General features: G+C 46.5%; 2 long non-coding RNA genes across 2 annotated transcripts in view; one reads left to right on the forward strand and one right to left on the reverse strand.

Moving 5' to 3' along the window:
* The window catches only part of LOC119564619, a 234,949-nt gene that overhangs the window by 109,111 nt on the left and 103,397 nt on the right, over positions 1–22,441 (reverse strand). The gene's annotated exons all lie outside the window — the stretch shown is intronic.
* Positions 16,759–22,441, forward strand: part of LOC119564617 — a 31,115-nt gene continuing 25,432 nt past the window's right edge. The window contains exons 1-2 of the long non-coding RNA XR_005223599.2: positions 16,759–17,146; positions 19,568–19,653. This is a non-coding gene — a long non-coding RNA (uncharacterized LOC119564617). The remainder of the gene's footprint in view (positions 17,147–19,567; positions 19,654–22,441) is intronic.

The raw sequence follows: 22,441 nt of genomic DNA on the forward strand, positions 1-22,441 counted from the left end.
TTTTTGCTTCCCAGTCTCCAGTTTGAACTGCAGGTGGTGGTGGAGGGGGCAGGGGGAGACCAAGGTGTGCTGGTGGTGGTGGAAGTAAAGGCCAGGGTGGGTGCTCCAGGAAATGGGGGTGCTAGCTATGCAGGAGGGGAAGAGAAGGGGCACTTTTTGGCCCTGTGGGTGGGAGGTGGGAGCAAGGACTGCTTGGGAGAGTGGGATGCAAAATGGTTGGGGACATAGGCTCTGGGGCTTGAGCACCCATGGAAAAAAAATGGGGGGGAGGGGCTCAGCACATGCCAGCCACAGCTGTGGGGCGGCCCCAGGGCTGGCCCCAGATCAGCTATTTGGCAGCTGGCGGAAGGTGCTCCAGGGAGGGCGGAGAGGAGCCAGTGGGGGGCAGGGGGACCTTGGGGGAGGGGGCTGAGAGGAGCAAGTGAAGGACAGGCAGGGGAGGGGGCTGGGGGGGAGGGAGTGGAGCAAGGTGGGAAGAGGTGGGGTATGGGTGGGGCCCCACGAGAAGTGTGTTGCGGGGGGCTTTGGGGTGGAGCACCCACCGGGAAAAATAGAAGTCAGTGCCTATGGTTGGGGAGCAGGAAATTTGGGATAACTGGTAGTGAGCAGGGCTGCAAGACATGGGAAAGGAGGAGCCAATAGAAGGAGTGACTGCTTGCGGGGTCCCAGGAGGTGGAGAGGGCTGGGAGGAAGGGGTGTGGGTGTATTAGTGAGTGACAGGGCTAGCTGAATCTCCATCCCCTTCCTAAGCTCTTTGAGTCCCCCACCCCAGTCAGGCCTTGTGCCTTTCTCTCTCCTGGAGTGGAATTCTGCAAGTCTCCTGTTCCTAGGCCAGGCCCTGGGCTACAATACCCGACAGATGAACCCAGCAAGCCAGCCTGAGTGCAGACACCTTCGTCAGTCTGCGATCATTTGTGTACAGTAACAAATCAGCTTTCTTCATGCCAAAGTCGTGTCTATTTTGCAGTAGAAATCAAGGGTAAGAGAAAAAAGGATTTAAAAATAACAGTCTTCACGCCTGCTTGTCTTACCCTGATGGTTAGCTAGGCAGGTGTGACCCAGTGGGAATTGGGGTGATAGTTTTATGATGCCGATGTCTGCCTCAGTTTCCCTGTGTACTTTTGTCAAGGTTCCTTCCCCACTCTGAACTCTAGGGTACAGATGTGGGGACCTGCATGAAAGACCCCCTAAGCTTATTCTTACCAGCTTAGGTTAAAAACTTCCTCAAGGTACAAACTTTGCCTTGTCCTTGAACCCTATGCTGCCACCACCAAGCGTGTTAAACAAAGAACAGGGAAAGATTCCACTTGGAGACGTCTTCCCCAAAATACCCCCCCCCCCAGCCCTACACACCCTTTCCTGGGGAAGGCTTGATAAAAATCCTCGCCAATTTGTACAGGTGAACACAGACCCAAACCCTTGGATCTTAAGAACAATGAAAAATCAATCAGGTTCTTAAAAGAAGAATTTTAATTAAAGAAAAGGTAAAAGAATCACCTCTGTAAAATCAGGATGGTAAATACCTTAAGGGTAATCAGATTCAAAACATAGAGACTCCCTCTAGGCAAAACCTTAAGTCACAAAAAGACACAAAAACAGGAATACACATTCCCTCCAGCACAGCTTATTTTACCAGCCATTAAACAAAAGGAAATCTAACACATTTCTAGCTAGATTACTTACTAATTAACAGAAGTTCTGAGACTGCATTCCTGATCTGTTCCCGGCAAAAGCATCACACAGACAGACAGACCCTTTGTTTTCCCCCCCTCCAGCTTTGAAAGTATCTTGTCTCCTAATTGGTCATTTTGGTCAGGTGCCAGCGAGGTTATCTTAGCTTCTTAACCTTTTACAGGTAAAAGGGTTTTGCCTCTGGCCAGGAGGGATTTTATAGCACTGTGGACACAAAGGTGGTTACCCTTCCCTTTATTTTTATGACAACTTTGCATTGCTACCTGGGGTGAAAAAAATATTGCTCTGCTCTTGGGGCAGGACTGGAGATTTGAGTTGTTTGCATCAGGTAACTGTCTGGGGTGCGCCAAATGGGTCATTAAAGGTCACGCTGAAGCTGACCCAGATCAATGCAGAATCCAAAGAGACCAAGTCACCTCCCATGGCCAGGACATTTCTACATGGCAACAACCAAGTGCGAGGAAAGAGAATCCCCCGCCCCCTCCTCTCAGCAGGGAAGCAGAGTAACGGGCTGAGCTGGAGAAGAAAGAGGAAAGGGGGCAGGCGACTGGGCTCTCTCCTGGCACTGACAGAGAGACTGACATGGATTCCAAACCAGCTTGCTGGCTACTTGCACTGGCCTGGCCAGTACGGACCCTGCCTGAACCTTTGCTGCTCTAGGCTAAACTAGGCTGGAACGTAGACCAGACCCTGTGGATCCGTGAGAGCAGATGTAACTTCTTCAGACACCCCATTGGGCCCCCCATGTCTCTGTCTCTTTCCCCTTTCCAGCTACTTGAGATGGACTTCCTTTTTACCCTGCTCCAGTTTGGCCCTGCTCATCTAACCCAGTTCTGCACGTTAGCTGGAGCTGGGAGACAGAACAGGAAATGCTGATAGTTCCTGCATTGTCTCATAACAATTGTCAAGTGTTTGCCGAAGGGTGGCTAATTTTGAGCCATTATTCTTCCCTTCCTGCTTGTTTTCCATACAGCCCCCCCCCCATTACATTGAACCAGCATATGCATACTGTAGTTGTCCCAATAGCCAGGTCAATGTACAGTATTCAATAATATTACAGAGCAGCTCCAACTCCCATCTCAGGGGTTTGGAGCTACAGGGGAGGGCCCTACCAAATTCACAGCCATGAAAAATATGTCACGTACGGTGAAATCCCATCTCCCCTGTGAAATCTGGATATTGTAGGGGGGCTCTAGAACTGGGCAGCTAGAGAGAGGCAGTTGCTGGCCAGGCACCCACTTCTGAAGGCAGCACAGAAGTAAGGGTTGCAATACTGTGGGCTCACTACAATAGCCTTGGGACACCCCACCCATGATGCTCTTTTGGGTCAGGACCCCTATGGTTATAACACCGTGAAATTTAAGATTTCAATATCTGACACAGGGGAAATCAAGGTTTTTAAAATGCTCAGACTCTGAAATTTACCAAAATGAACCGTGAATTTGGTAGGGCCCTAGATATAGGATTAAGGGACACGTGGGAAAGGGGGAGGGGCTGCTCATTGGGAGTGAGTGGAGGGGAGGTCTGGGGGGATCTGAAGCTGCCAGGATCCTACCCCATTAATACAGAGTCCCTTCAGAGCCCTCACTGATTTAGGGGCTGCGCTCCATTCTTCTTACTGACCCATATCACTTTATTTTATCTACATTTTCAAATATTATTGTTTTCACTCTTCTTTCTCCATAACTGAGTGCCCACCCACCACCACACTTGCCTCTTCCCTGCCTACTCTGTTCCTAGCCTCCATTTCTCAGGCCTTCCATTCCTCCCAGCCACAAGATGACCCCTTCCCTGCGAAAAGTGGGCTATTTTAGCCATGTTCTAGGTTGGGAGTGACTCTGGGGATGCAGAAGATCGTCCTTCCTCCTCCATATCTGCAGCATCTCTCTTGGCTCTTTGAGTCAGTCCTGCCTGATGTCACATGGCCCAATTCCTATTAGAATCATAGAAGGTTAGGGTTGGAAGGGACCTCAGGAGGTATCCAGGCCAAGCCCTGCTCAAAGCAGGACCAAACCCAACTAAATCATCCCAGTCAGGGCTTTGTCAGCCAGGCCTTAAAAACCTCTAAGGATGGAGATTCCACCACCTTACAAGGTAACGCATTCCAGTGCTTCACCACCTCCCTAGGGAAATAGTGTTTCCTCATATCCAATCTAGACCTCTCCCACTGCAACTTGAGATCATTATTCCTTGTTCAGTCATCTGCTACCACTGAGAACAGCCTAGCTCCATCCTCTTTGGGACCCCCCTTCAGGTGGTTGAAGGCAGCTATCAAATCCCCCCTCACTCTTCTCTTCTGCAGATTAAATAATCCCAGTTCCCTCAGCCTCTCCTCATAAATCATGTGTTCCAGTCCCTTAATCATTTTTGTTGCCCTCCGCTGGACGCTCTCCAATGTGTCCACATCCCTTCTGTAGTGGGGAGCCCAAAACTGGATGCAATACTCCAGATGTGGCCTCACCAGTGCCGAATAGAGGGGAATAATCACTTCCCTCGATCTGCTGGCAATGCTCCTACTAATACAGCCCAATATGCCATTAGCCTTCTTGGCAACAAGGGCACATTGCTGACTCATATCCAGCTTCTCGTCCACGGTAACCCCCAGGTCCTTTTCTGCAGAACTGCTGCTTAGCCAGTCAGTCCCCAGCCTATAGCGGTGCATGGGATTCTTCCATCCTAAGTGCAGGACTCTGCACTTGTCCTTGTTGAACCTCATCAGATTTCTTTTGGCCTAATCCTCCAATTGCCTAGGTCACTCTGGACCCTATCCCTCCCCTCCAGTGTATCTACCATGTCATCCATGAACTCGCTGAGGGGCAATCCATCCCATCATCCAGATCCTTAATATTGTTCAAATTCTCCTTTTCCATGGGATGGATATTTATCCATCCCATCATACAGATCATGAATATTTTTTATATTCTCCTTTTCCAGAGGAACTAGAGTCTGTTGCTCCTGAATTATAGCATCTAATTCCCCAGCCTTCGCCAGACCCTGGGGGATTTCCAGACTCCCTCCCATTTTGTCTGACTTGCTAGAGTCCCTTGCTAGAGCCCCCCAGCCCAGCCCGCCCCTTCTGCCTGAGCTCCTTCCCCTTTCCCCCGCCGAATCCCAGAGGTGCCCATGTGCACTGGCTCCAGCTCCCCGGAGTCCCTGCCTGCAGCCTGGGCCCCGCCTTGCCCCAGCCCAGGGCCTGGGCCACGGGAAGAGCCCCAGAGGAGGAGGCCTGGGGGCAGACTGTGAGTTCAGCCTCCCCCAGCCTGTGATACCTGCCGTCCATGCCTCATTCCTCAAGATGTGCTTTCCTGATATCTAATGTTCCTGAGATACCGTACTCACTCCCTCCTATTGCTTAGTCTGCTGACTCCCACCAACCCATGCTCGCTGTTCCCAGCTTCCCTGCAACTCTGTTTCTCTTTCTCAGAAAGAAGCAGGAGGTTTCCTTGCCTGCTGCCATCTTCCCCTTCTACGCTGTGGAGTTACAGTCTCTGTGTTCTAGGCCCCCCTTTGAGGAGGATTGTCGGGTGGTGTGTTTTCCCAGCAGAGATGGGGTTAGTTAAATCCCTCTTTCAGCAGAGCCTCCGACACGTTTGAGCCTCTGGGGAGCTGGCCCCAGCATATTGCAACTTCTGAATGGGCTGGGGTTAAAATAAACAAATTTTTGTGTGTGACAAATCTCCCACGAACCCACCGGATTTCTTTTCCCTCTGCAGAGTTCCCGGTTTTCAAACCTGATGTGATCTCCCATCTGAAACAAGAGGATGAGCCGGGGGTCCCAGAGATCTCTGATTCAGAGGAGACAGAGAGCCTCAGGGGCACATACACAGGTGAGGAATCATGAAATCAATTCGAAACCTGTCCGTGTCTGAAGGACACAGCTGGGATTCCCGACAGAGACCTTGTGAGTTCTCCGAGTTCAGGATTGTCCCCAGCAGGTTTGTATCCTCAGGGCAGATGTCGCTCATGACTTCCTACCCATCCTGAGTGACACCTGGCAGTAGCTCCCTCCTTGGCCTCCCTACCGCCTGAGTGTTTCAATGGGATTTACAGGAATAATTGATCCCCTCCCATCCCGTGGGAAAGACTTTGGGGAAATTCAGTTCCTGATTAATTTCCATCTCTCCAGCACTCGTTTTGGTTTGCTCTCCCCTTTTCCATCCCTGTTTCTGAGGCGTCTCTCTCTATCCCAGCAGGTGCTGGGCTGGTGAGTGAGGACAAAGAGAAGAAACCTGCTCAGGAAGATGCTGAGCAAGTGGAACCACGCAGGGCATTGCTGCCAGTACCTCAGGAGGATCTGTCCTGGAGTCATGGGCAGAGAGAAGGTCGTGAGAGTCAGCACAGGCCAGAGAGGAGGCAGGGAAATAAGCCCAGGGAGAAAACAAAGAGCTCCATTCATTTCTGGAGACCTCACAAGTACCTTGAGGAAACCATAGCCCAGCACAAAATCCACCCAAGAGAGAGAAATAACCCATGCAGTGAGTGCGGGAAAAGCTTCAGGAGACGCTCTGACCTTATTAAACATCAGAGAATCCACACAGGGGAGAGACCTTATGAGTGCTGGGAGTGCGGGAAAAACTTCACTCGCAGCTCAAACCTCAGTGCACATCAGAGGATCCACACAGGAGAGAGACCCTATGAATGCAGCAAGTGCGGGAAAAGCTTCATTTGGCGCTCAAGCCTTATTACACATGAGAGAATACACACAGGGGAGAGACCTTTTGGGTGCTGCGAGTGCGGGAAAAAATTCATTGAGAGCTCAAAGCTTAGGAAACATCAGCGAATCCACATGGGAGACAGCCCTTATGAATGCTGCGAGTGTGGGAAAAACTTCACTCAGAGCTCAGACCTCATTGCACATCAGAGGATCCACACAGGAGAGAGACTCTATGAGTGCTGGGAGTGCGGGAAAAACTTCACTCGCAGCTCAAACCTCAGTGCACATCAGAGGATCCACACAGGAGAGAGACCCTATAAATGCAGCAAGTGCGGAAAAAGCTTCATTTGGCGCTCAAGCCTTATTACACATGAGAGAATACACACAGGGGAGAGACCTTATGGGTGCTGCGAGTGCGGGAAAAAATTCATTGAGAGCTCAAAGCTTAGGAAACATCAGCGAATCCACATGGGAGACAGCCCTTATGAATGCTGTGAGTGTGGGAAAAACTTCACTCAAAGCTCAGACCTCATTGCACATCAGAGGATCCACACAGGATAGAGACCCTATGAGTGCTTTGAGTGCGGGAAAAGCTTTGCTCGGAGCTCAGACCTTATGAGACATCAGAGGATTCACGTGGGAGCCACACCTTATGAGTGCTGTGAGTGTGGGAAAAACTTGGCTTGCAGCTCAGACCTTATTAGACATCAGAGGGTCCACACAGCCTAGAGACACTACAGATGCTCTGAGTGTGGGAAAGCTTGTCTCAGAATTCAGCCCTTACTTATCATCAGAGAATTTGCAAGGGAAATAAACACCACAAGAACTTTATCAAGGGCTGACAACAGGTTTTTTTTCCTCTTTACTAGTTTTTTGCTAATTCCCTCTAAAAAGCTCTTTGAACTATTTGCTTCACATGGTCTCTCGGGTCCCCTAGGTGGGTTGCCCGTTTTTCTCTTTTGTAGCTCACCATTCTTTGGGATTAATGCTCTGCTCCATTCTGTCAACAACTTTATTCTGCATGTTGTGGGAGCATCTGTCCCTCCTATCAGGAATGTCATTAGCTCCGGGGACAGGGGTGACCTAAACTAGCTCCCATCGAGATAAAATTACCTGGCCCTTATCTCCACTCAGATTTCCCCTGGCCTTAGCTAGCTTGATGTAAAACCACAACTATTCCTGCAGAAGAGACATAGCGTGTGTATAGTAGCGGGGGGTGTCTAGCAGGTTTACTCAGAACCTCACCAGTGCTCCATCATTTCCTTGTCTAAATAACCCTGGAGCGTCTCATTTGCTCCCACTGCAACGTGATTGTTAAAGTCACCAAGTTCCCCTTTGGGCACCGATTCCCTCATTCCCATTTGTTCTCACATTGCCATGGGTTGTGCTGAACATCACTTATTTTTTGTACGATTTTCTCACTTAAAATGTATTTGATTATAGCAAATTCTGTGACACTCAAAGACAATCGTTTGTGTCGGAGGGATTCCCTCCTTTCTCATCATCCCAGCAGTGTTTCCTAATGTCTCAGTTGTGTAGAGTTTATCTTCTTCACATTCTTTCCCTCCACCTCCCATAGTTTCCCAAGACACAGTGTTCTGAGCTCTCCGTGCTTAGGAATCGTGGTTCGATTTCTTTGATCCTAAATCAGACTCACTAGGTTTGGAGGTGAAAGAGTCACGGTCCCAGAAGGAGATTTTTTAATGAATCTAAAACCATGTGATCATTCTTTGTTTAAACCCCATTTTTCATCTATGGGCAAAGCCACTTCTTGTCTTTTCCCTTCTGAGTTGGGATTGTTTTTGGATGGGAAGGCTGGCTGTTTTTTCACATTATGATGATGCTAAAACTTTCCTAAATCACATGACTCAGTAACTGTGAGATAGCGTGGAGTGAAGCAGGTTTCAAAGGATGAGAAGAGAAGATGATGGGAGAATCTGTTGTCCTGATTCTGAGTCCTCAGGTGTATCCTGCTCTGGAATTTAACATTCTGTGAAACAAAAAAGGTTCTTACCCCTCGGTGAGAGGTGGGTTTTTCTCTCTCTCCTGAAGGCCATTTCGTTACATAAATGGACATTAGTTTTGTTTGACATAATGTAACAGATTTCCTGGGGAATTTGAGCCAAATGGTAAAATAGATTCCATTTTTTTTCTTTTTCTTTTGCTATTTTCCCACCCTGCCATGATGACCCGGAGAAAGTCCAAGTGCAGTTCAGTCAACAGGAGAAAATATGCCAAGTTATTGGACATGCTAACAAAGCCATAGTAGTTTGTTTAAATCTCTGCTCTGAAATCGTGGTCTACAGCATACCCCAAACTGTGCAACTAACTGAAGCAAGTTCAGATGATCACAGTGGTGTTCAATTGTTTAGGTCAGTATGTCTCAGACGATCCAAGGAGAGAATTCCAAAGTAAGAGGCATGGAAGGGTGCAAAATCCCCTTGTATTTGGTTCTCAAACTGGTTGTGTCCCAGGCCCTACAGGAGGTTACTCCTGAAGATCTCGCCTGGCTAACCTTGTGAATTAGGAAATGTTGTCCCGAACTACGCAGATGTGGAGGAAAGAGAAGTGGTGCTTTGCTGAACTCACCCTTTCTAGTTGCTGCAATTCTGTATAAAATGAAATCAGTGTTGAATGTGAGACAGTTGCAGAAAAATAACTATTTTCTAATAGAAACCCCACCTCTGGTAACTCAGTGAGACTTGGATCCAGGGCTCTAATCTGGTTCCTAACTTGGATCTGTGACACCATTTGAAAGAAATAAACTGGGCATGTTTGAGAGGCCATTCTTCACTAAAAGTACTCAGATTTTGGGTGGTCTGGTAAAGGATTCTACAATGGAGAAATGTAAATTTACCCTGACCAAGGCAAAGGATTTGCAAGAACTCAGGGCGAACTAACAGGCACGCACTTGTTCCTTTTCACCCCAGAGAAGAAGCTGTGGTACACTGTGACCCAGGTCAAACTGTTTTTGGAACACCACTGCCTAGTACAGTGGCACTGATTACAGCCCCAAAGGACGCCAGGGTTAGATTGGGAACAATTGTCCTCTCCCATTGAGATCCAAAGTTCCATGAGGCAAAGTGAGAAATGGTTGATGCCTTCAGAGGACGTTCCTTCCCCATGGATCCCAGTCTGGCTGCCTGGTCGGACAACAAGGACGTTCATGCTGTGGAAGGGATGGTAACCAATGAAGGAATGAATGGGTCAGGCCCAGAGTTCAGACTGCAGCATTCACAAATCTTGTGTCCTGATTCTATGCATTTGTCTCTTAGTTTTGTTCTTGTGTCTTATGCATTTGGACCCCTTCTCCTCCACCTCCTGCTACTTCGGAAGATTACAAAGTGTAAAAAAAAGCACAGGTGTTTTTTTATCATGATGCAAACCTGCGCTCCTAGGAGAAGCTTTCTACCAACACTTATGGCAGAAGACCCAGAGATAAATGAACTATCGGAAGTGGAATGCACCTATATGAGGGGTAAACCGTAATGGCTCACTTGGTCTCAACTGGGATTTCAAAGGAAACTAACACATATCATAGAATCATAGAAGGTTAGAGTTGGAAGAGACCTCAGGAGATCATCGAGTCCAACCCCCTGCTCAAAGCAGGACCAACCCCAACTAAATCATCCCAGTCAGGGCTTTGTCAAGCCGGACCTTAAAAACCTCTAAGGATGGAGATTCCACCACCTCCCTAGGGAACCCATTCCAGTGCTTCACCACCCTCCTAGTGAAATCGTGTTTCCTAATATCCAACCTAGACCTCCCCCACTGCAACTTGAGATCATTACTCCTTGTTCTGTCATCTGCCACCACTGAGAACAGCCGAGCTCCATCCTCTTTGGAACCCCCCCTTCAGGTAGTTGAAGGCAGCTATTAAATCCCCGCTCACTCTTCACTTCTGCAGACTAAATAAGCCCAGTTCCCTCAGCCTCTCCTCGTAAGTCATGTACCCCAGCCCCCTAATCATTTTTGTTGCCCTCTGCTGGACTCTCTCCAATTTGTCCACATCCTTTCTGTATTGGGGGGCCCAAAACTGGACCCAGTACTGCAGATGTGCCCTCACCAGTGCCAAATAGAGGTCAATAACACTTGCCTCGAACTGCTGGCGATGTTCTTACTAATGCAGCCCAATGTGCCGTTAGCCTTCTTGGCAACAAGGGCACATTGCTGACTCATATCCAGTTTCTCATCTGCTGTAATCCCCAGGTCCTTTTCTGCAGAACTGCCACTTAGCTAGTCGGTCCCAAGTTTGTAGCAGTGCATGGGATTCTTCCATCCTAAGTGCACTTGTCCATGTTGAACTTCAGTAGATTTCTTTTGGCCCAATCCTCCAATTAGTCTAGGTCACTCTGGACCCTATCCCTCCCCTCTAGCATATCTACCTCTCCCCCCAGCTTAGTGTCATCCGTGAACTTGTTGAGCGTGCAATCCATCAGATCATTAATGAAGATGTTGAACAAAACTGGCCCCAGGACCGATCTCTGGGGCACTTTGCTTGATACCATCTGCCAACTAGACATCGAGCCATTGATTACTACCCGTTGAGCCTGACGATCTAGCCAGCTTTCTATCCACCTTATAGTCCATTCATCCAATCCATACTTTTTTAATTTGCTGGCAAGAATACTGTGGGAGACCACATCAAAAGCTTTGCTAAAGTCAAAGTATACCATGTCCACCACATTCCCCATATCCATAGAGCTACTTATCTCATCATATAAGATTTTGCAATCTTTAGGTGTGTCATTGGTACCAATGAAAAAGAAATTAAAAATGAATTTATTGGTTAAAGAGTAAGATGCTAATGATGTGATAACCTGAATTATATTGGAAAACTGAAGTATATGTTGTTGTTTTTTCCTTTTTGTTACTAATGCTGGTTAATGCTGGAAAGTTTATTTGGGATAATTCATCCCCCTTGGACAGAGGAGTTCTGACATCAAACCTTACTCCAAAGCTTGGGGTGGGAGAAGTAATGGATCTGAGAGTACAAACTTCATAGAGAATTTAATTATTTGTATTTCAAATGGAATTCATTTGGATAAGTGCTAAAGTAAATGTCTGTAAAGAGGAAAACAATGTGTGTGACCGTTTCCCTCGTTAGATTTTAAGGATCATGGAGTTCCCACCTTCTCTTGTTTGCAAAGGAAAGACATGAGATGTGTCATGAGATACACATACTGTGATAAACTCAGGACAGACAGCTGCAATAGGTGTGTGTGTAGAAAACAGTCCCAGAAGGGTAAAAGGCCCTCCTCCCTATCAACTGAGGAGAGGTAACTACAGGTCAATCAGGTTCAGCTGAGAAGGGGTTACCAGAGAATCAATTAGGATCAGCTGAGAGGCAGTTACCTGAGGTCAATTAGGGTCAGCTGATTCCAACTAAGGGCTGCCTGAGACCTTTTTATACCCTCCCCTGTTGGGAGAAGAAGGAAGGATGAGAGAGAGAAGGAGTCAAGCTGCTAGTAGGCTAGGAGCAACAAGACAGCAGGGGAGGCTGCATTCCCTCCCATAAGGGAAGAAAACCAAGCCCAAAAGACAGGCTGGGAGAAGGAGCGGACTGCCCCTGTGCATCTTAGAAGGGCTGTTTTACCCCAGCCTGTCTCACCAAGGCTAAAAACAGCTGAGGCTGGTGAGACCGAGGTGGTACCTTGCCACAATACTTATTAATAAGAATTGTGATGGATGCACAACACACAGTGAGTATTTTATCTTTTAAAAATTCCTGCAACCCATTTTATTTTTGGTGCTGAGATTCCTTTTCCTTTTGAGGAGGGTAGTTCTTAGAGGAAGGTTTCAGAGTAGCAGCCGTGTTAGTCTGTATCCACAAAAAAGAACAGGAGGACTTGTGGCACCTTAGAGACGAACCAATTTATTTGAGCATAAGCTTTCGTGAGCAACAGCTCACTTCATCGGATGCATTCAGTGGAAAATACAGTGGGGAGGTTTATATACGCAGAGAACATGAAACAATGGGTGTTACCAGCAGGAGAGCGGGGTGGGGAACACCCATTGTTTCATGTTCTCTGTGTATATAAAATCTGCCCACTGTGTTTTCCACTACATGCATCTGATGACAAAAGCTTATGCTCAAATAAATTTGTGAGTCTCTAAGGTGCCACAAGTCCTCCTGTTCTTTTTGCGGATACAGATGAACACGGCTGCAACTCTGAAACCTTACCAACTTTGTGTAAGAAGCACCGGCAGCGGTGCAACTGGTTAGTGTGAAGGGGAATAGTGCTGGGGTTACGAGTTCAAGCCTTACCTGGAGCACTGGTTTATATTACACATGTAGCTTCCCCCAACTTGCTTTGCCTAATTCACATGGAACGACCTGTACTAGGGTAAGGAGAGTAAGTTCTAAAATGGGAGGTTGGTGTATAGCTTGTGAACCTACCATTAGCTCCAGGTGGATTGCTCACTGGCAGGGAGAAAGCTGCCAGGACAGGTCTCCGGGTATCAGATCTCCCGGCTTCTTCCAGCACACCCCAGGCTCCATCACTGCCCCAGTCACTGCTGGAGGAAGGTCCTATATGCACCGAGCTGAAATCTTTCCAAAGCCCTCTTAGTGCGGTTGGCAGTGTGTCAGTCTTGTAATCTGGAGCTCAAGCCTCAGAGAGGGCAACTACCCTTGCTCCCTGCTTCAGGTTTTATAAAGGAAATCAGGGAAAAGAGACTAGAGCTGAGTGGTTTCTAGACACCCACCCATCCATCTAACACACACTGAGACTTTTCTAAGGCATTAACTTTTCCTTCTCCTTTATGACTCTTTAATGCAGCTGGAAATACCGATTCCAAGAAGCCCCTTCCCACAGAGCACACAGCCGTAGTGCAAAAAGAAAACTGGGAGCTGCCAGGTTGTTGTGGGCAAGTAGTGAAAGGGATGCACAAAAAATCCACTAGGACCATTACCCCCCATGCTCACCCCCAAGCAGCTTTGACTCTTGATGACTGTGATGCTGAGATTCCACTACCTCAGCATCCTCAACCCCCCCTGGAGGCAGGTTCCTGAGACCCCTGTTCATAGTCCTGACCCCAGCCAGTGAGGCATCCCTGCCCAGCCACTCACCTTCTGTCCCAGGAGAACCAGCTGGTGGGCTGCATCCACGGGCAGACAGCTTATACCGCTCCCCTCAGGGCAGCAGCTGCAGCCGTTGGCAGCTAATCCCCTCCTAAGGCTCGGGGGAAGCAGCTGGGGATCACTTGTTATTTCTTCCTCACTGTGTTTGAACACATTTATCTCTAAAACTGATTTAAATTTACAAAAAGAAAAGGAGTACTTGTGGCATCTTAGAGACTAACCAATTTATTTGAGCATAAGCTTTCGTGAGCTACAGCTCACTTCATCGGATGCATGCTGTGGAAAGTATAGAAGATCTTTTTATACACACAAAGCATGAAAAAATGGGCGTTTACCACTACAAAAGGTTTTCTCTCCCCCACCCCACTCTTCTGCTGGTAATAGCTTATCTAAAGTGATCACTCTCCTTACAATGTGTATGATAATCAAGGTGGGCCATTTCCAGCACAAATCCAGGGTTTAACAAGAACGTCTTGGGGGGGGGGGGTAGGAAAAAACAAGGGGAAATAGGTTACCTTGCATAATGACTTAGCCACTCCCAGTCTCTATTTAAGCCTAAATTAATAGTATCCAATTTGCAAATGAATTCCAATTCAGCAGTTTCTCGCTGGACTCTGGATTTGAAGTTTTTTTGTTGTAAGATAGCGACCTTCATGTCTCTGATTGTGTGACCAGAGAGACTGAAGTGTTCTCCGACTGGTTTATGAATGTTATAATTCTTGACATCTGATTTGTGTCCATTTATTCTTTTACGTAGAGACTGTCCAGTTTGACCAATGTACATGGCAGAGGGGCATTGCTGGCACATGATGGCATATATCACATTGGTGGATGTGCAGGTGAACGAGCCTCTGATAGTGTGGCTGATGTTATTAGGCCCTGTGATGGTGTCCCCTGAATAGATATGTGGGCACAGTTGGCAACGGGCTTTGTTGCAAGGATAGGTTCCTGGGTTAGTGGTTCTGTTGTGTGGTATGTGGGTGTTGAGTATTTGCTTCAGGTTGGGGGGCTGTCTGTAGGAAAGGACTGGCCTGTCTCCCAAGATTTGTGAGAGTTTTGGGTCATCCTTCAGGATAGGTTGTAGATCCTTAATAATGCGTTGGAGGGGTTTTAGTTGGGGGCTGAAGGTGACGGCTAGTGGCGTTCTGTTATTTTCTTTGTTAGGCCTGTCCTGTAGTAGGTGACTTCTGGGAACTCTTCTGGCTCTATCAATCTGTTTCTTCACTTCCGCAGGTGGGTACTGTAGTTGTAAGAATGCTTGATAGACATCTTGTAGGTGTTTGTCTCTGTCTGAGAGGTTGGAGCAAATGCGGTTGTATCGCAGAGCTTGGCTGTAGACAATGGATCGTGTGGTCAGGGTGAAAGCTGGAGGCATGTAGGTAGGAATAGCGGTCAGTAGGTTTCCGGTATAGGATGGTGTTTATGTGACCATTGTTTATTAGCACTGTAGTGTCCAGGAAGTGGATCTCTTGTGTGGACTGGACCAGGCTGAGGTTGATGGTGGGATGGAAATTGTTGAAATCCTGGTGGAATTCCTCAAGGGCTTCTTTTCCATGGGTCCAGATGATGAAGATGTCATCAATATAGCGCAAGTAGAGTAGGGGTGTTAGAACAACGCTTCCTCAGCTCTCGTCCCCTAACGCCCAACTTGATTATCATACACATTGTAAGGAGAGTGATCACTTTAGATAAGCTATTACCAGCAGGAAAGTGGGGTGGGGGGAGAGAACCTTTTGTAGTGGTAAACACCCATTTTTTTCATGCTTTGTGTGTATAAAAAGATCTTCTATACTTTCCACAGTATGCAGCCGATGAAGTGAGCTGTAGCTCACGAAAGCTTATGCTCAAATAAATTGGTTAGTCTCTAAGGTGCCACAAGTCCTCCTTTTCTTTTTGCGAATACAGACTAACACGGCTGTTACTCTGAAACCTGATTTAAATTTAGAGACCCTCCCTCCATTTCTGCTTTATGCCTCATTCCTGTACAGATGTGAACACAAAGAAACCTTTGGGGACCACTTACAGCTACTTCCCTGAAGATTTTTTAATTGAATAATTGCTGAGTCCTACCCCCATTAAGAACAGTGGATTTTATGCCCAGGAGCTTGGCTAAAGGCAAAATAATGGGCTAAGGTTTGTTACCCCCATGGCCAGTGCTGGAATTCACTATATTATCCCAGCACAAAGGCCAAACTATTGCACAAAAGTTCCTTTCATCTAGTTTTTCTTTTAGTGCCCTCTGCGGCTACGTTATTGTTTGTTCATTCAAGCCACAATCAGAGGTGGGTGTTACCCTGACACACAGGGAATGTAAAGATGTCTACGAGCATGCAGAGTTTCAGAAATATACTAAAGCCCAGGTTTTTTACTTCTCGCTGTTGAATCGGATTGCAGTGTGCCACTAAACAGGGAAATCCTCAACAGGGAAATACTCAACCTGGTGCTAGAGTAAGATTCCAATCTGCAGTGAATAAGGCGCTGAGAGGCAGATCCTGGGGCAAGTGTCAGGGACGCACACCCTCCTTTGCTGGTTATAAAATAACAGCAGCCCCAGCTCCAAGGGCAATAGCTCCCTGGCTGAACTTCAAGCAGGGGCCCTTTCTGTGCATCACTCATCCTGGTGTGACTCAATAACAGTCACTGTGGGCCAAATCCTCTACTAAACAATAAAAAAGCACCCTCCCCACAAAACCTCCAGAGCTGGGGGATCTGTGCCAAGAGAACAGAACTAGGAACCAAGGCAAGACAAGGTACCACGGCCAGCTGGCACCTGCGGCCAGGTTCAGGGAGGGGACAAGAAGAGGCTGCAGATGCACAAGAGAGTTTCCACGAGGTTGAACACTGCCAGAGACAGGTTTTTCCGCCGGTGGCTCCCTGCAGAGAAAATGCGCTCCCCTGTGAAAGCACCCCAGTGGGGAATGGATAAACCAGCCACTGGGTGGCGCCATCCCTTCAGGGCTGCAGCAGCAGGTACAGCCCTGCACAGGGGCTCAGGGCACATCTACACTGCAATTGAAAACCCCAGGGCTGGGGTGGAAGATAGCAGGGAATCCTTGAACTGAGGCATCCTGGGCATAACTTGGGGGATCTGTGCTTTGCTCCACACTGGGGATATTTGCACACAGCTGATTAGGAATCTGCCCACAGGTGAAATGATGGGGAAGTTGGGAACTGCTCTGCCCACTTATTTCTCCTTCTGCCCCTTTCAGTCTCTCTCTCCCTCTCAGGCTGGGAGACGTTGGTCACTTTCCTCTTCCCAGTCAGAGGTGATCCCTCTCCCCGAGCTAGATCGGCTTCTGAAAGTGCTAGCCAGGTGCCAGGGCGTGTGTGTGTGTCTGTAAATACAGCGGCTCTGGCGAGTCACAGACACATGGGTGGTGAGCAGAGAGGGGGGCTGGCTGCGGCCGGAGAAGGCCCTGCCTTGCCCCAGTGATCGCTGCTGCAGCGAGGGTTAGTGTTTGCAGGACACACACAGGAAGGGGCTGGAGCAGCTGGGAGGAGCGAGGAGGAACTGGGGAGAACAAAGGACCGAGACCAGGTATTGTTACAAGCCGCTGCTCCCAGCAGGAGCAGCTGTTGATTCCCCAGCTGGGGAGAGACCAGCATTCAAGCTTCTTGTGTCTCCAGCTGAAGTGGGGGGAAGTTTCTCCAGCTGGAGCCAGCCCATAGGGCAACCCTGGGCTCTGCAGACCCCAAGCCTGAGCCGGAGACTCCAGGTAATTGAGAGAGACCCTGGGGGTAATTGAGAGAACTGGGCACGGGCAGGAAAGTGACTCTGGGCACGGAAGGATCCTGAGCTCTCACAGCTTCTGCAGATCTGCTCCCTTGATGCTAATGAATTTGCGGGGAGGGATCTTAGCTGCAAAGGAAACTCCCACCCTCAGGCTGCCTCCAAGCTCCGGCCAGGATCTGCCCCAGAGAGGCAAAATGTGGGGAAAGCAATCGGGCCCCAGTGGGGGGTTCCCCTTTGTGTGTCTGGAGGTGGAGGTGTCAGGGAGGGGAAAGACAGTGTGACAGGCTGGAGATTGAACGACCTCTGTGCAGGCAGAGCATCCCTGCAGGGGGAAGAACAGGACCCTCTCCTCTCAAACATCCATAAAAGTCTCTCCAGTTCTTCCTCCTTTTCTCCCCAATTATTAACCAGGCCCAGCTGCTGCTGCCTCCACCCACAACTGCCCCAAGCAAGTCCCTCCCCAGCTATTACTTGCCAATTACCTGTCCATCCCCTGCTGGCTCCTTCCCAGCTTAAAGCAGCTTTTAAAAGGTTGCCCTGCTGAATGGTGGGAGGTGGCAGGTGGTGGCGGTTTATTGAATATTCCGATATGATCCCTTCAAACCTTACCAGTTTTCCCCTCTAGCTAATTACTAAAGCTATAGAATCCCCCAGATCTTGGTGTTTTCCCTCTCATATAATCAAATATTTAAGTTTTGACCCATTTTCTCACCAATTCCCAAAGATTGATATAAAATACTAGAGCTGTCAAATGATTCAAAAAAATTAATAGTGATTAATTGCACAATTGAAAAATAACAATCACCATTTTAATTGTGCTCTTAACAATAATAGAATACCCTTTTAAAATATTTTTGGCTGTTTTCTATATTTTCAAAAATATTAGTTTCAATTACTACACAAAATACAAAGTGCACAGTGCTCACTTTATGTTATTGTTTTGTTGACCTGAATTTTATGGGTTAGTTCTTATGGCTTGCCACTGATCGCATCCAACTGGAAGATTTATAGGTTCCTGTACAAGTCAGACTACAGGGTCCAAGAACTCAGAGCTCTATATCGGGAGAGGACTCTCAGGGTGCTTGGCAAAAACACTTACACTGAGGACATTACCAAATTGATAAAAACTTTATTGAGATTAACGAAAGAATAATAAATGCTATGAAACTTATGACTGCAAATCAGTAAAACAATTCCAAAACTTCCGGTGGTAATATTCCTAATATAAGTACCTTAACACACTCTCAGCCTTCCTTGAGGACCCGGTAATAGGAGATGAAGGACCAGCCTTACTCCTGGCTTCCCCAATAGCTAGGAATGTTGAGGAGTTATAGTATACTACACAAGCTGAGCGTGACGGACGATTGTTCTCCTATGTTCTACAGACTAAGAAAAGAAAGAGCTAAAGACTAAAAAGCGCTCAAAACTCTTCCTGACAAGGTATTTGATAGGATCCTGACGCTATGTCATGCAGGCCTAAGCTACTATACCCAAATCTTATTTCCATACCCTAAGAAATTTATGGGTAGTCTTATCCTTTCGGTTAGTGGATTATGACACTTACTCTCTATATATTAATAAGGATTATCTCACTCCCCAAACTGCCAACCTAGGCTCTCTTGGTGACTTCCAGGTTGTGGTACACCCTGCGGTTACCAACCGGTTGTAGATGCTGGATAAACCTGTTCAGTGTTGTGTATAGTTCCTCCCTTTGGTTTCCCAAAGTTTAGGGACCATTCCTGTCTGTGCCAAAGGTTACCAGCCTTTATGCTGATTTACTCTTAACTGATTATACTTTTAGCTGTTTAGCGGATCTTACTGGATACAGGCCAGTGGGCTTCTTGCATTTCAGCAAAACTTATTCCATGTATAATTATTAGGAAACACATATCATATGCCTCAACACATCCTAAATTCATAGGAATTAATACTGATAACATAAGAATAAAATGGATTAATTCAGAAAGAGAAAAATATTATTCGATATGGGTGGCTGGATTAGTAGGACATAGAATATCAGGGTTGGAAAGGACCTCAGGATGTCATCTAGTCCAACCCCCTGCTCAAAGCAGGACCAATCCCCAATTAAATCATCCCAGCCAGGGCTTTAATAGCTAGCAAAACAATCCTATGGGTTACAAATCCCCCCTTTGATGGGGGGTGATTACTAAAGAACCCGATCACACTGACAAAGGGATAGATAGTTCATGTGTGGGAATAGACTCTATTTCTTGATATATCTCTTATCATGAGCATTATAGAGGCATAATCAGTTGGTTGTATCGGAGGTGTTTTCCTTTGTAACTTATTGAGTTTCCACTGCATACATCCTAAAGTTATGAAAACAATTTCTGTTGTAATACCTTGGATAATAATCCATCCCTTTAATCCAATTTCCTTCCAGGGAGAATCTACTTCTTGGCCTTTCCCATCTAATAACTGGACGATTGCTTGATTAGCCTTATCCACATCATTTGTAATTTAGATAAGGTAGGTTTCCTTTTGGGATACCAATTGTTTTAATTGTAGTTCCAGAGGGGGATTATGTACTAAAAATGTTGCGGTATATTGAATAGTCAAATTCTGATAGGAGGGATCAGACTGAACAACAGTTGTGTGTTTTCAAAGACAGGAATAGGGAAATCACTTGATTTCCAATTAGGTAAACTGCTTAGGAGTAAAACAGAAGTCTGGATCTGTGACCTGACACGCCAAGAAACCATATAGGAACCTTTCCTGGTTGGTTACTATGCAAAATTGACTATTTCCAGCATAGGTCACCCTCTCCGCAGGAGTCTTCCATCTGGTCAGTTGGACCATACACTCTAACGATGATTGATTCTGGATCTCTCCCTGCAGTTCACACAAGATAGTACTTGCCTCAAACACATTACATCTGCAGATATACTGAGGCCCCTTTTTAGAGCAACAGGCCATCTGCAGAACTTTCCATGTTTGGGTTGCAGTGTGATAGACTGCCAAGGAAGGAACATTGACACATTCCTTGTAGATACCATCTTCGAGGTGACCTATGGACTGTACTGCAGCCAACCACTTATACACATCCTTGTCCGAGTCAAACACAGGTAAAGAGACTGTGAATGAAACATAAAAGGATCGTGCTACAACACAATTTTGAGAAAATAACTGTCTCAGTTGGGATGTGGTATCACAGACCCCATTTGTCTCATAATTCCAATGGATACATGTGGACATGCAATCAAACATACAGATCTCTCCCCTTCAGACCTTTCAAAACATTTAGGGCAACACCAATTTAATAATTGCTCATCTTTAATTAGATTGGGGATCCTTCCCAATTCTAGGGATTGCAATGCCTTAGGGATTGCAATGCCTCAGTGATAGTGTTAATGACATAGTCCCCATATGCAAAGCAAATAATTTCCTTTCCTAATGATTGGTCTTTTTGCCAATCATCATTATGAGCAATTAGCTGGTTAATTTTGCATGGAGTGTCATTGAATAGTCGTGCTATATCATACATGTTATAAATAGTAAAACATTCCTCCTGTGATAGCTCTTATATGCCTTGCAACATTGGATTCATCACCTGATTAGCTTTCTCTTGTATTACATAATTTATGTGCTTGCGGATTTTCCAAACATCAATACAGTTCTACATTGACATCCCTGAACCAAATAGTCCTGACATGGATCCCAGAACTCCCAGTGGATTTAAGCTACGTTTTTGTCTGGAGGTATATGATTTTATTTTGTTATCTGCCCCCTACATTGATATGTTTCGTACTCGTTGCTGACAAGTTACAATCTTATCCACAAGGAGTACTGAGAAGAAGGAAACCACTTTGGTGTATTCAAACTCCCCCAGCTGGACAAGTTTAACCCCACAGAAATATGCATAAATCGAACTTGGTTAATTAATATACCGAACATGGGTGTTGTGGTGAGACCAGTGGCTGATCCTGGGTTTGTTGCTGGTCAAATCAATACACCACCAATGGTGGTGTCATAGTCATAGTCAATTATTGGGTTGTGAACCTTAAGTTCAAAAGTCACATTCAATATGTATTTCTTATCTCCTAATTTAGTCTGAAAGGTAGCTATAAGACAGACTTCATATAGCCCTTCATTTTCATATTCTACCCTGTGTAAGGTTAGACTTCCTCCAGTTACAGAGTTTTCACAATTGGCCTTGTGTTTCCAATCCCCATAGGGAATTCCATGTCTGAGGGATGTGGAATTGGTTAGTGAAGAGATATAGGTGTTACATCCTCCCCCCTTTGAATCCTCATCTAATGGCTGAATTTTTTTCCAACCACTTGATGGCAGTGATGTCACCCGTTAATTGATATTTAAAGGTGACAACTTCCCCTCTAATTCCTGTGACATGTTGGATTGGATGGATGGTTGATGAATTCAGGACGGGGATCCAAATTTACAGTTTCTGGAAACTCACTTACGTGAGGGGGTCAAACAATTAATTTAGTATGGCTCCACCAAATGCAATTATTAGGCAATGGTTGAAGAATTGTACAAATTCCTGCTTGATATCTGCCAGACACAATATATAATGTACCCATATATATATCATTAGTCCAGGCGGATAGTTTGGTCCGCCGTTTTATTGCTGTGACTAATTTCCTCTGATTTTGTGTGTATTGCCAACTTATGATTACCTCATATGCTTCTAACTTTGAATCATGTGACGGTGAAGATTTAGCCTTAGTCTCCTCTTTCTAACCCCAAACAATACTCCCCATCGCATCAACACTTAAGATGTTTACAAGATGTGGGAATGAGTCCGTAGAGCCATTTGCCAGCAAATTGACATATAGCTTTAAAGTAAGTTCATTGCCTTGATGGGTGATAACGGATCATTCAGTCTCTGTTGGCAGTATGATACATTTTAAGTGTTCAAACAGCTGAGTGTGGAGGCATCGTTGGGTATTATGGTCCTGGGCAGCTTGGTGTACTTTGTGCAGGAGTCTAGTCCCAAAGTCTTGATGTTGGTTTAGCCCTACCCTCAGGGCAAAGATGAAGGAGTAGCAGATCAGAAATCCCAATGTCCATTTCATGACTGCAATCCTCTGAACTCCAACTATGGCGGGTTCTTAGGAGACAATTCAGCTAGCTCCTGGGAAGCAAGCTGCTCCTGGGACCTGGATGATTGCTACACCTTTAACTGGTTAGCATGGTAGATTTTTATCTTTAGCACGCTTGCCTCCTGTTACTCTAAACTTGTACACTGATAAACTGAGTTTATCTATGATTCGGAAAGGTCTGATCCACCGATTAC

Source organism: Chelonia mydas, chromosome 28 (genome assembly GCF_015237465.2).
Source record: "Chelonia mydas isolate rCheMyd1 chromosome 28, rCheMyd1.pri.v2, whole genome shotgun sequence".
In the NCBI taxonomy this organism is placed as follows: Eukaryota; Metazoa; Chordata; order Testudines; family Cheloniidae; genus Chelonia; species Chelonia mydas.